At 44.3% G+C, this 12,277-nt stretch overlaps 1 long non-coding RNA gene across 1 annotated transcript; it reads left to right on the top strand.

Annotated features, from left to right (window-relative positions):
- The first annotated feature begins 6,785 nt into the window (after window positions 1-6,785).
- Window positions 6,786-11,480, top strand: LOC111966103 (uncharacterized). Its single transcript, XR_002877624.2, has 3 exons — window positions 6,786-7,699; window positions 9,737-9,776; window positions 9,857-11,480. It is a non-coding gene; the product is annotated as an uncharacterized lncRNA (long non-coding RNA).
- The last annotated feature ends 797 nt before the right edge of the window (window positions 11,481-12,277 follow it).

The following is a 12,277-nucleotide window of genomic DNA, read 5'->3' on the forward strand; positions in this document are numbered from 1 at the left end:
CCAAATGGCTACCCAGACTATTTGCATTGTGTGCCGGGCTATCTGAATTGGGTCCCGCCACCCACCAACCCCTCTTTTTACGCTACTGCTACGCTCTGTTCATCATATATGCATAGTCACTTTAACCATATCTACATGTACATACTACCTCAATCAGCCCCGACTAACCGGTGTCTGTATGTAGCCTCGCTACTGTTTATAGCCTCGCTAATGTTATTTTTCACTGTCTTTTTACTGTCGTTTTTATTTCTTTACTTACCTATTGTTCACCTAATACCTTTTTTGCACTATTGGTTAGAGCCTGTAAGTAAGCATTTCACTGTAAGGTCTAAACCTGTTGTATTCGGCGCACGTGACAAATAAACTTTGATTTCATTTCATTCTATTGGTCAGTTTAAGGAATAGGGAAAGGGGGATACCTAGTCAGTTGTACAACTGAATGCCTTCAACTGAAATGTGTCTTCCGCATTTAACCCAACCCCTTTGAATCAGAGCTGTGCAGGGGCTGCCTTAATCGACATCCACATCCACGTTTGTCCTTCTGTGTGAAAAATAAATATTCCTTTCTGTTTTCCATAAGTTTGCCTACAACTCCAGCACCTGCGGAATGTACTTGGATGTGCATACGTTCTTCAGCTTTTGAAAATAAATATTCCATACAACCACTTTAGATCCAAAAACCTTTTGAAAGCAATGAGGCTGATGCAACAGATCAGAACGTTGAGCTTAAAATGTTGATAACATTTTAGGCTATTTCTTCACGTTATAAGTACAGCAATGTGCACATGGCAGTAAACTAGAAAAGCAAATATTCCAAAATGCATCTGTTCTTGCACTGCAAATGCCAGCGGTTTCATATGACAGAGATGAAAATATCCTTCAGAAAGAAGAAAGATCTAAAGACGCAACAACAAGCATGGGTTGTTAATATGACTAGGATTGTGTATTTGGCTGCTGGACAACAAAAGAAAGTTGAGAACATGAGATAAATACTGGTTTCAATGGCATATGAGGAAGTGTTTCTATCCCCTTAACATTCCTATGGTCAGAACACGGTACGCCAAGCCTCATAAAATGACAAAAAAACATCCAGGTTTTAAACAATTACCTTGATGGTTAAATGGTATCATAAAATTGACTGCCTCTGCACATATTGCAAGGTGAGTGATGTTGCAGTGCGTAACAGACACTGGCCTGTCTCTCCTATCTGAAAGAAAAGTGCCTTAAGTTTGCTGACAGAATCAAGCCTTTAGATATTAATAATGATCCTACATTATATTTGTCAAACATGACTGGTGTTCAGCCTATTCGTAGAAATGTAATAAATAAAAATTCAGGCACTTCATGTCAGAATTGGTCAGGACATGACAGGCTGTAGCCAATACACATAGGCTATCACCTACACTTTGACATGTAGGCAAATGATGTATGTACATACATTTTTGTTTTTCTTCAGAGTATAGCTATTGTTTTTTGGTTTTCAAACATGTAATTGTCTATTTTGGTTAATGGCCTTCGTGCCCTGGCCTCTAAAAGGCCAAATGGCCTTGCCTCTAAAATCACGAAATTCCAGGCCTGGTGATCTCAATCAAATGATCTATAGCCTATATGCTACAAAGTGCATGTTGGGAGAAGCGCAGAGCAAAGTTATATTTCTAAGATAGCTGCTGGGATGGTGTAAATAAAACTAGGCTGCATTACACACTGCAATGGATATTCCAACCCTAACATGCTGACCACACCGCGCGTGTCGCAAAATAGCAGCTCGTGATGCTGAAAGTAGGCAAATTTGAGTAGACATTAATTTCAGTCTTAATTTTAATTAGACTTGACTAACAACAAGAGGGCTTTGTGTTGGAGCCTATTTCTTCCTATTGAAGAAATAAGAGGTAGGCCTAGCTTTGACATATGAAATTGGACTATAGGCTGCTATATCCATAGATTTGTCGGTTAATTCCTCCACCCACCACACATTCTTTAAATAGCCTACCTCCATGTCAGTGAAGGGCTGTTAAGTTAAAACCAAGACACAAATTGAGGGGGTGTGAGAGGGTATGCCATAGGCCTACTTTTGATTTAATGAAAATGGCAAAAAGAACAGGCCTACCCCTTGTTAGCTTAAAATAAAATAAAATGGATTTGATTATATAAAGATATCTGTAACAGTGCATTGGTGTCACGCTTACTCCCGCTCAACGTCACCAGTTAACTAACCACCGCACCTGGCAACGATTATTACGCACACATCTGGACTTCATCACTACCCTGATTACTTCCCCTTTATCTAGCACTCTGTAGCATTACTCATCAGGCAGTATTGGTTCTGTTATCATGTCCAGATGCTGCTTGTGTTTTGTGTTCGTTACTATTAAACTCACCAACTGCACCTGCTTCCTGACTCCCTGCGTCTTCGTTACAGAATATACTGCCTCATCAAATTGAAGACGCAGGTAATCAAGACATCTCCTCAATGGTTGGCGAACAAGGCACCCTACTTCGCCAACACCACGACCAGCTGGCGCAACTGGGGACGGCTATGGATGAGATCCTCCACATTCAACGTCTCTACATTAGCCGAGGGGCGTCACCTCCAAATAGCGGAGGATTCTCTACCACGAGTCGAGCCAGCACCCCAGCCCATCCAACAGTCCGCGCAGGTCAGCGATGCCTGTTTGTCCCTCCAGGACAAATATGACGGGACTCCATCCAAATGCCGTGGCTTCCTACTCCAGTGCTCCCTCTATTTCGCTCATCAGATGGGAGCCCACACCACTGAGAGGTCCAAGGTTGCCACAGTTATTTCCGTGCTGAGCGTTGGAGTGGACTACGGCCGTCTGAGAGAGAGGAGAGGAGGAGCTGGGTTCCTATGAGAGGCTCATGGCTCTGTTCAGTGGGGTTCTTCGATCATCACCTGGAGGGCAGAGAGGTGGATGAGTGCCTACTCCAACTACGGCAGGATGGCCAGACCCCTGAGGAGTACGCCCCCTTCCAGACAGTGGCAGAATCCAGCGGATGGAATGAGCCGGCATTCCGCACCCTGTTCAGGAGGGTGGACTGTGCAAAGAGGTCCAGATGGAGTTGGCATGCTGAGACAACACCCTCTCCTTGGACGCACTGCCTTATGGATTAGCCAATGCTCAAAGCGGAGAAGTGCTTCCGAAGGACATCGTCTCCGACCGTGGCCCCCAATTCACGTCACGGGTATGGAAAGCCTTCATGGAGAAGCTGGGGGTCACGGTCAGCCTCACTTCCAAGTACAGGCCTCAGTCTAACGGGCAGGTGGAAAGAATGAACCAGGAGCTGGGGAGGTTCCTGAGGAGTCACTGCCAGGGCCGGCAGGGGGAGTGGGCCTGATTCCTTCCCTGAGCAGAGTATGCCCAGAATTCATTGTGTCACTCCTCCACCGGGCTGACTCTCTTCCAGTGTGTTCTGGGTTATCCGTGGACCCCGAGCCAGACCACCAAAGCTCCTGCGGTGGACGAGGGGTTCAGGTGCGCAGAAGAGGTTTGGAACATTGCCGACGTGAGGCTCCAGTAGGCCGTCCGCCGTCAGAAGGAGCAGGCAGATCGCCACCGCAGTGAGGCTCCCATGTTCCATCCTGGTGATCACGTCTGGCTCTCCACCAGGAACCTCCCACTCCGCCTGTCCTGTAAGAAGCTGAGCCCCTGGTTTTTGGGGTCGTTTTTTTATTTTTTTTATTTTTTTGCGTTCAGGGACGGTTTAGGTGAAATATATTTTGTTGAAGGGAGGGCCATTCACTTTTATTTTTTTTGCATCTTTTCGGTTTTGTACACCAACTTCAAAAACCTGAAAATACTATATTTTTGGTTATTGAAAATATATTTCACAGCGGTTTAGATGCTGCAATGATTCTCTACACTATACATTTGTCACAATCGGATAATTAGGAAAACAATTTGAATTTTTGCATCCAGGAAATGGCGGAGCGATTTCTGCATATTCCTATTGCACCTTTAAACAATTCCTCGGCTACCTTAGATCTCTCTTACCTAGCTCCACCTTTAACTGAACCAGAGAGGAATATAAAGTTTGTCCACTCCAAACCACTGCTGATAATTCACTGTGTGCTTGATGAACTGCTAATTCTTGCTTTCTTTTGTCTTCTTCTGTGGACTTTATATGGCGGTTGGCAACCAACTTTAAGGGGCATTACCACCACTACCCGGACTGGAGTGTGAGACAGTGACGGTGTAAATCCTACCCCATATTCTCGTCTCCTTAAGAAAACGAAATGCATAATTTAAATACTACATCCCCTGACGATTTCCCCGGTAGTTATTTAACCCTGGCTCTTCAACCCCATTACTCCGCAAATCTAATAACAATTGCTCCCTTTCCCTCACATATTTCTGGCACTGAAATGGAACATGTTCCACTATCTCCAGCTCCTGACTATGATCACACCTCCCAGTCGGATGTTTCCCTACCAATTTCAATGTACTATTGAGTCTTGTGTGTCCCAGGCTCAGCCTTGTGACTACACTTTCCTCCCTTTAGGCCTGAGGACGTCCCTGCCCCCACTTTTTCCTGGATCTTATACAGGTGTCTTCCCTCTCTCTACCTGTTCCACAACTCTTGTCATTTATTTTTAACCACTGTTCTTATTAACCCCTTGGCTTCTGCTTTACTGATTGACAATTCCATCTCAACATTAGGATATTTAAGAGCCTGCTTGTTGATAACATCCGCCTACTCATTCCTCTCTATTCCCACATGAGCTGGTACCCAGAGAAACATCACAAATAACACCATCTGTTTCACCCTATACAAGCACTGCAAAACCTCATAATACATCCTGTCTGCTCTGAGACCCAAATTAATTTAAGCTCACAGGAGTCCAAGCAGATGACTACTCTGTCGGGCATCCCCTCCTTCACCCACTCTGCAGCCAATAGTATGGCCAACAACTCCATTGGTGTAAACAGATAAATGTTCTGTTGCTCTTTTTGTCAAAGCCACCTGAAACTCAGGAACACTAAAAGCTGCACTTGTCCTCCCTGTTTTAGGGTCCTTAGATCCATCTGTGAACATATTCAAGAAAGCATAGTATTGTGTACTTAAATGTTCACTTACAACTGAATGTACTCATTCTCAACATGTCTTTACCCTATCAAACAACCCTAGATCTATCACTGGCTGAGGGAGAAACCAAGGTGGGATTGAAGGAAGAACCACAGAGGGGCTAAACTCCCTCCCAAACAACCCCATCTCTATAGCCATACCATTGCCTATCCACCCACAACTTGTATTCAGATTTTGTTCATGTTTCCAGCACTCGAGGAGTACCTTTTTTGTAGGATGTGTAACCTTATGTCCTTGTAGATTTACCCAATATGTCTTAACTTTAACGACATCTCTCCCAACTCTACCTGCACCGCTGCCACCGGGGAGGTCCTGAGTGATACCACAACATATTCTTAGGGCTTGGGCCTGGATTTCATCTAACTTTTAAAAAGATTTCTGAGCTGCTGATCCATATGCTACACTTCCATAGTCTAGTGATGACCTTAACAGCATTATAGGTTTTTCAATGCCATTCTATCTGCCCCCCACTCCATTCCTGACATGCAACGCATCACAATCAATATTTTCTTTCCTTTGACAACTAATCTAATATGCTCCGCCCATGTCATTCTAGTGTCAAACCAGACCCCCGGGAACCTAAACCCTCCCACACTCTCCATATTCCTTCCATACAAATATATTTTCTCCCCAACCTTCCTTCTAGAAAAAAAGTATTTTCTCAACTGAACTTGAAGACCCACCTGAGGGACCACTGCTCAACTTCACTAATCGCTTCTTGAACTCTTCTGGCTGTATGGGTAATATTTCTCCCTCTCTTCCACAGTGCCCCATCATCCGCAAACAATGACCTCCCGATATCAGGTCTCACCTGGGAGAATACATCGTCAATCATAATGGAGAACAACAAAGGACTAATGACACTTCCCTGGGGATACCATTATCTACCTCAGCTTTCTGGCAGAGCTCCCCACCCTCACTTGTATTGATTGCCCAAAAATAAAATAATTTATCACGTTTTAAAACCCTTCCTCCAACCCCCATGTTATCCAGCTTGATAAGTAGGCCTTCCTTCCACATCATATCATAGGCCTTCTCTAAATCGAAGAAAACGGCCACCACCTCTTTGCTTGCCTGTGCCTTCCGTATGACTGACTCAAGGCACAGTATAGGATCAATCGTTTCCCCTGCCTTTCTTGAACCCACTTTGATCTGGTGACATTAGTCCTCTACTCTCTCTCTATGTCAGCCTTTCTGTTATGATCCTTTAAATTAGTTTACATACATGTGATGTCAACTCTATCGGCCTATAGCTTAAAGGACTAGTAGGGCCCTGGTTTCCATATCGGCACCACTACAGCATGCTTCCAATTTCCAGATAGTTTTCTTTTCTGCTACGCCTTATTGTAAATGCCCATTGCAGTGTCACTGAGAAGTCATCATGAACACCTCTCATCCTTCCCAGGAGATGTTACCCCAGCTTTAGCTAATGCTCTCTTCATCTCAGCCAACGTAAAAAGGGCAATCAACGCATCCCCCCACCATCTCTCTCTGATCCAGGACCCCGGATGTTCTCCTCTGACCCTGGCTGCAGTCCAAACACGTTATTTTTACTCCCCTCAGCCCTTGCGCTATCCACTATACTCCCCGTCGAAACCGGATGCAGTTTGATTGCCATCTTAAGTGGAGGTCCAATTCACTGACGTTGCCCCCTATAAGCCCTCAATTTGGCTTGAGGGAGCGAGTGAACAACTTTGGTGACTTGCGGGGTTGATATGACCCACAATTCAATGCAAACTGTAGACACATGTCAAACTCGGGTATTGGAATACATTACCAAACTATAAAACTAGCTAGCTACCTGACAGGAGTGCTAGCTAGATACGTTCGCTTACTAGGTACATTAATAGCTTTAGATTGGTTGTTTATACACTCAACTTCAAGATTTCCAAGAACGACGTTACCTCCTATCATCACGCTCCCTCGCTTTGGCAAGGGACATTTAAAGAGGAATGGAAACAGTTTAGGAAGTGAATCTAAGCAAAGATATACATTCAATCCACTAATAATAAACATGTACATTTAACACAAAACATCTCTATATTTAGTATTTTGATCGCCGACAAGGTTTATTTGAGTTATGGTCATCGCCATTTTAAATTGCAATATTAACAACCGACGCCAGTGAGTCACTGGCAGGATTCAGCAAATTGTCTGTGGTATTGAGTTTTCGGCGCAGACAGTGAATCGAAGAGAGTGAGGTTAGGGGCGGACAACGAAGATAGCAACAGCAAGTAGTAATTCAAACATTAACCGTATAGCACCAGGCTGTATGAATTGGCTCCAAAAAATCCCTCGGTAAACTACCATCGGCTGCCTAAGGACATACAACTTTTGAAGAAGTGGCTCCATGTCCTGAAGAGGAAGGACGTGCCAGCTTGAGCTACCAGGATCTGCAGACAGCATTTCGCGGAGGCAGACTTCGCGATGAAGGGCACTTTCTATGCGGCAACCGGGAGTTTCCGAATGGAAAGGCGTCATAGGCCTATGTTGAAGCCCTTTGCCATTGAGGGTTATGGTGTAGGGGTTACCGACCGAGCATCATCAAAAGCGACTGAACAGAGGCGACGCGAGTCAATGCAATGGAGCCCCAGAGGTAACGTTAACCGGTCATGGCTGTTGTTGACTAGGCTAGCGTTAGACACTGGACAACTTTGTTGCAACTCTAGTTGAACGTAACTAGCTAATTGCGTCTGAACTGTTTTGTGTAACATCCACCAGAAAATAACATTAACAAGCAACTAAAATTGCAACACAGTTTCTGTGTACCCGTTATTAGGTAACGTTAGTTACTGTAGCTAGCTTCCACCTCATAGTAAAGTACTGTAATATATTTTGTTGACATTTGTTTTTTGTAATGTTTTGTTAGCTCCACCTCATTTAGCTAGACTGAAGTTGACATAGCTAATGTTTGCTGAAAAATAAGTGTGTGTGTTGACAAACCATACAACCGTTAGCTTGTTAATGCTAACTGATATACAGTGGGGAGAACAAGTATTTGACACACTGCCGATTTTGCAGGTTTTCCTACTTACAAAGCATGTAGAGGTCTGTAATTTATATCATAGGTACACTTCAACTGTGAGAGACGGAATCTAAATTTTAAAAAATCAAGAAAATCACAGTGTATGATTTAAGTAATTAATTTGCATTTTATTGCATGACATAAGTATTTGATACATCAGAAAAGCAGACTTAATATTTGGTACAGAAACCTTTGTTTGCAATTACAGAGATCATACGTTTCCTGTAGTTCTTGACCAGGTTTYCACACACTGCAGCAGGGATTTTGGCCCACTCCTCCATACAGACCTTCTCCAGATCCTTCAGGTTTCGGCGTCGCTGGGCAATATGGACTTTCAGCTCCCTCCAAAGATTTTCTATTGGGTTCAGGTCTGGAGACTGGCTAGGCCACTCCAGGACCTTGAGATACTTCTTACGGAGCCACTCCTTAGTTGCCCTGGCTGTGTGTTTCGGGTCGTTGCCATGCTGGAAGACCCAGCCACGACCATCTCAATGCTTTTACTGAGGGAAGGAGGTTTTTGGCCAAGATCTCGCGATCCATGGCCCCATCCATCCTCCCCTCAATACGGTGCAGTCGTCTTGTCCCCTTTGCAGAAAAGAATCCCCAAAGAATGATGTTTCCACCTCCATGCTTCACGGTTGGGATGGTGTTCTTGGGGTTGTACTCGGGGTTGTACTCATCCTTCTTCTTCCTCCAAACACAGCGAGTGGAGTTTAGACCAAAAAGCTCTATTTTTGTCTCATCAGACCACATGAACTTCTCCCATTCCTCCTCTGGATCATCCAGATGGTCATTGGTAAACTTCAGACGGGCCTGGAAATGCGCTGGCTTGAGCAGGGGGACCTTGCGTGCGCTGCAGGATTTTAATCCATGACGGCGTAGTGTGTTACTAATGGTTTCTTTGAGACTGTGGTCCCAGCTCTCTTCAGGTCATTGACCAGGTCCTGCCGTGTAGTTCTGGGCTGATCCCTCACCTTCCTCATGATCATTGATGCCCCACGAGGTGAGATCTTGCATGGAGCCCCAGACCGAGGGTGAATGACCGTCATCTTGAACTTCTTCCATTTTCTAATAATTGCGCCAACAGTTGTTGCCTTCTCGCCAAGCTGCTTGCCTATTGTCCTGTCGCCCATCCCAGCCTTGTGCAGGTCTACAATTGTATCCCTGATGTCCTTACACAGCTCTCTGGTTTTGGCCATTGTGGAGAGGTTGGAGTCTGTTTGAGTGTGTGGACAGGTGTCTTTTTATACAGGTAACGAGTTCAAACAGGTGCAGTTAATACAGGTAATGAGTGGAGAGCAGGAGGGCTTCTTAAAGAAAAACTTACAGGTCTGTGAGAGCTGGAATTCTTACTGGTTGGTAGGTGATCAAATACTTATGTCAGGCAATAAAATGCAAATGAATTACTTAAAAATCATACAATGTGATTTTCAGGATTTTTGTTTTAGATTCCGTCTCTCACAGTTGAAGTGTATCTATGATAAAAATGACAGACCTCTACATGCTTTGTAAGTAGGAAAACCTGCAAAATCYGCAGTGTATCAAATACTTGTTCTCCCCACTGTATGTGTGTTCAGTTGTCTTAACAAAAAGTTTGTTTCTTTTCAGGATGATGTTTTCATCCTGGAGGAGACTGTGCAGGAGGCAGGTGGTACATGCAAATCCATGTTATTTCCAAGGCTATTGTTTTATTTCAAGTATATGCAGTGATTAACTTTAGCCTAATAGATGCCTTAATTGTTTTCTACCAACAGAAAGAATGGTTAGTACAGCATGCCAAACTGACCCCTTGGTGCCAGAGTGTTCCTGTGCTGCGTTGGAGAAGAGGTCTACCGGGACCATCATTAAAGAGTTTAGGGCTCAGCTAGATTGCGCTCACGACCATCAGTATACAACCGAGTCCTGCCCCGATACGCCACAGATGGAGCTGACGGAGAGTGAGATCAATGAAGACCATAACTCACTGTATGAACCTAAGGCCTCAAAATCACAATCATCACAGTGCGAGCCAAGATATACTATCGATCAGCGGGATGGTGTTCCGAAAATAAAGGAGCTGGCCATTCAACAGCGAATTCATAAGATACACCCATCCATAAAGGGAATCGGAGTAGAATTGTTTTTCCACTGATTTAAATTTTTTTTTTTTTTTACCCGTTTCAATGGATGTGTTACCTTGTCCCGGTTCTGCTGTTTCAACTCTCTCTCTCAACCTATTAGTGCTCAGCTGTGAAAGGCTAACTGACATTTGCTCCTGAGGTGTTGAACTGTTGCACCCTCAGTGTGAATAACCACTCAGAGAATAATAACCACTGTGGTTATTATTTTTATGTAAAAAGGGCTTTTATCAAATATATTTGATTGTTTGCTGTGCTGGATGCTGTGTATTCACTAACTTAGTGATGGGACATTTTTATAGTATCTGTAACATATTTTGGTGTTTATTTATTCTGCATCTTAACTTCTTAAAGTGGTAATCAGCAGTAGAGACAATAACAAAGGGACTCCCTGCTCCTCTTGGTAAAAAGCTGATGGATGAGTCTGGAAAAATGTAACCACTCAAATTCATAGACCGCTATAGATGCAAAGACGGACCATCCACGATATCAAAATTATATAATCCTGTTTCTATGATCTGTTTCCACTACCATGTACCCAGTTCGCTTTGGATAAAGGCGTCTGCTAAATGGCATATATTACTAAAGTCTGCTTTGACTCTGACTAGCTGCCCAGTGTAGTTACCATTCCTTTCCAATAGATGGCAGCCGAAGCTAGTTGAAGTCACTACTCTAGCGACAGGGACACGGGATTAGTGCGCACTGAAAGTCGTTTTATCTTCAAAGCAAGTTTGTGGTTACGCTTGAACCTGTTATAGTGGACAAGCTAACTATTTTTACATAAGGCGCAGGCATTAGGCCTATGTCTTAGACTAGGCTAGATTTACTAAATGAACTGGTTTTATTCCATGCCTTTGCTTCTCTCTATGCACGCCTTATGGAAGAGACGACACACGCAGGGATGAGATGCCATACAACTCGTCCAATTCTCTCGTACCCATAGGTTGAACTGCCGATAAACTGCCAGCCTGTATGCTCTGCAAACAAAATCATAAGAAAAGTTAGTCTGATACCGAAACTAAATCACAATGTATTTATAATGAGGATGCCCCATTATTGGTTAGAATGAGATTTCATGAATCATGATGCTGTCTGCGATTGGAACTCCGGTTGTCTAATCTAAAGGCGCTGATGATAAACATCGTTATAGGATACTGATTATGTATATTGAGCACCGACACGTCCAATAAATACACTGCTCAAAAAAATAAAGGGAACACTTAAACAACACAATGTAACTCCAAGTCAATCACACTTCTGTGAAATCAAACTGTCCACTTAGGAAGCAACACTGATTGACAATAAAATGTCACATGCTTGTTGTGCAATGGAATAGACAAAAGGTGGAAATTATAGGGCAATTAGCAAGACCACCCCCAATAAAGGACTGATTCTGCAGGTGGTGACCAACGACCACTTCTCAGTTCCTAATGCTTCCTGGCTGATGTTTTGGTCACTTTTGAATGCTGGCGTGGCTCTCACTCTAGTGTAGCATGAGACGGAGTCTACAACCCACACAAGTGGGCTCAGGTAGTGCAGCTCATCCAGGATGGCACATCAATGCGAGCTGTGGCAAGAAGTTTGCTGTGTCTGTCAGCGTAGTGTCCAGAGCATGGAGGCGTACCAGGAGACAGGCCAGTACATCAGGAGACGTGGAGAGGCCGTAGGAGGGCAACAACCCCAGCAGCAGGACCGCTAACCTCCGCCTTTGTGCAAGGATTAGCACTACCAGACCCTGCAAAATGACCTCCAGCAGGCCACAAATGTGCATGTGTCTGCTCAAACGGTCAGAAACAGACTCAATGAGGGTGGTATGAGGGCCCGACGTCCACAGGTGGGGGTTGTGCTTACAGCCCAACACCGTGCAGGGACTTGTGGCATTTGGCCAGAGCACACCAATATTGGCAATTTCGCCACTGGCACCTCTGTGCTCTTTCCAGCAGATGAGAGCAGGTTCACCTGAGCACATGAGCACATGTGACAGAGTCTGGAGACGCCGTGAAGAACGTTCTGCTGCCTGCACCATCCTCCC

This window comes from Salvelinus sp. IW2-2015, linkage group LG1, assembly GCF_002910315.2.
Source record: "Salvelinus sp. IW2-2015 linkage group LG1, ASM291031v2, whole genome shotgun sequence".
In the NCBI taxonomy this organism is placed as follows: Eukaryota; Metazoa; Chordata; class Actinopteri; order Salmoniformes; family Salmonidae; genus Salvelinus; species Salvelinus sp. IW2-2015.